The 2,500-nt window shown below is 37.8% G+C and overlaps 1 protein-coding gene across 1 annotated transcript in view; it reads left to right on the top strand.

Annotated features, from left to right (window-relative positions):
- The window catches only part of LOC140357464 (steroid hormone receptor ERR2-like), a 37,159-nt gene extending 34,747 nt beyond the window's left edge, over positions 1 to 2,412 (top strand). Inside the window, exon 7 of the mRNA XM_072442072.1 lies at positions 1 to 2,412. This exon is cut by the window's left edge and continues 643 nt beyond it. The gene's annotated coding sequence lies outside the window, so the exon portion shown is untranslated.
- Positions 2,413 to 2,500: the final 88 nt, after the last annotated feature.

Consider the following 2,500-nt stretch of genomic DNA (forward strand, 5'->3'; position numbering starts at 1 on the left):
GGAAGTGTTCCTGACATATTCTTCTGTTTGTCATCAGCATTCTCAATTCACTCGTGATATTTACCTCACTGTAGCTCCACCGCCTCAGTGTTTGTAGTCAACTTGGTGCTCACAGACGGGACGTGGTTGGCTAGTGGCCATAGTTTGCACTGGAAATCTACGAATAACATGGCAATAATGAGGAAGTCTAATTATGAATTTCAAGTTTTGCTTTTGACTCTTGGACGCTGGGAAATACAAACTGTGCAAGCGACACAGTTTACTCATCTGGAGCGGTCTTGGACTTTTTTACAGTCACAGCCAATCCTATTGAATAGTTTATTGTATTGTTTGGCCCAAAATCCAATGCAATATTTTGCAATAAATGTAGCAACTGTGAAAATGTGCAAAGTCTGTCAGGGCAGCTTCACATTGTTTATTTAATGCACTGATGTGTTAGATTATTTAATGGTCCAAGAACCTTTTTGAGGACAAATTCAAACTAAAGACAAATTTGTTTGATTTTCATTTTTGCCTTGTTTGAATTATTCACATAGATAGTTTTAATGGTCAGGAAAATAAAATGTCACATTCACTTGTATCTTGACCCGTAATGTTTCTTTTCCTCACACATTATTTATGGCTATTTATAACTATCAACTATTTATTTGTATTTCTATTTATTTGGACTTGTAATACAGTGCTATACGTTTAGTCCTTGTTTAGAATTATCTTCAATTTATGTTTAACTTTAAAAAGTATACTGACAGTTACTATGTATTAATATAAAAACATGCACTGAGTTTTTGTGCTGCTAAACAAGTTGCCAAATCTTTAACGAAAGCATTAAAATCCTGAAGCTTGACTGAACAAATATGTTATTACTTGACCTCAATACTACTACAGCCGTGTGTATAAGCGATACAGTGAGCTGCTTTAAGAGACCCTCATGACCGCGTTGAGGCTGCGTGAAGTGCCAGTCGCTGCTTCCCAAACAGTGACACACAATACCTGGCTCTACATGTATCAGACGTGTACATTTTACCCCTATAGTAGTATCTATAGCTGTTGTACTCCCGGACGAGAATTGAAGCTTGCCAAAGTGTAGCGAATTCACAAACGTCACACGTACGAGTCAATCTCTTTCACTCAAATTAGAAAATGGTTAATTTATTATAAAACGTCTCTAATTCATCCAATTAATCCTAATAGCCTCCTAAGCTGAAATTCTCAATAGAAATGGAGCAATTAAAATTCTGCTTTGGCTGTTACCTCTGGGACGGGAAATTTTGAGCTGGCAGTGGGGAGGTTTTGTCTGACACTCCACAAAGGCGATTTCACGGGCTTCGGTAATAGTTTCATAACAGAACGATCACTTGGCTATGCAAGGCAAATATGGCCACCTTCTGCTGTTAACTGTTATACATCATTCAGCCAGAACATTGTGACGGACAAATTAGTATGTTTCTTTTTTTGTATTGCAAATTTGTCAAAATACGGATACATATACAGTATTAATTTCATGGAAAATTCAGTCAATTTGCAACTCTTATTACATTTTCCATCATAAATCTTGTCCAAGAAACGACGCAGATGGTCGTAATGTTATGGCTGATTAATGTACCTGGACAATGATCTTATATGTTTGTTTTCAGGGTGCAACGAAAGCTAATCATTGTCTGTTTCATGCAGTTATCATGGCATCAACATGTGTATTGTTCCTCTCACGGGAATTAATTTGTACTGGAGAAACGCTCATTACTAAAACTAATATAACAGGATGTCCTTTCATTTTAATTCACTTTTGTATCCTCATCGATTGTGCTTATATCAACACAGCAGGGCGCACCAGTCTAGACCCTATACCTCAATTTGTATTTTACTTTCTTCTTCTTTTTTTTCTTTTTTTTCAAAATTACAGCGCGTTTGGAAGCGGGCCATGGGCGTCTCCTGGGAATAGTTGGCACAGAAATAAAGCGACATCACTGACTGGGTATTAAAAAAAATGTAGATGAACCTTTTCCTGCAATTGGGGATCACATTTCTCGGAGGAGAAAGCTGCTTATTCGCTGTTCCATTTGTGGGACTTGACGAGATTTACATAAAACGTGCAGCAGGAGGACCTTTCCCCGGCTGACCCTGCCTGGTGTATGTACCATAGACGTGTGGACAGGTTTTCTACACCTCGAAAGCAATATTGTGCTGTCTGAATCGACTTTAAAAGAGTGCTTTGGTCCATATTAACTGTAAGCTTGCCCTGTGCTGTTTGTACGCAGGGTCGAGAGCAAACTTGTGGCATTATTTGTGTTTTTTGGTTTGTTGTGTTCATGCCTAAACTGTACTCATTTGTAAATATGCTTTTTTTTTTTGAGTGAGTCTGTCCTAACAGTGCACTGAATGTACAGTGACAATAAAATCACATGGTTTATGTAATCTGTGTGGATCTTTTCAGTGTTTTTCAAACCGAACGATTGAGACGTGGTAAAATGAGTGTGTTATTGTCATGTGACTTACAAGAAAA

The sequence above is a fragment of the Eucyclogobius newberryi genome, unplaced genomic scaffold (genome assembly GCF_026437365.1).
Source record: "Eucyclogobius newberryi isolate DKJ021-1_F unplaced genomic scaffold, fEucNew1.0.hap1 SCAF_1, whole genome shotgun sequence".
NCBI lineage: Eukaryota > Metazoa > Chordata > Actinopteri > Gobiiformes > Gobiidae > Eucyclogobius > Eucyclogobius newberryi.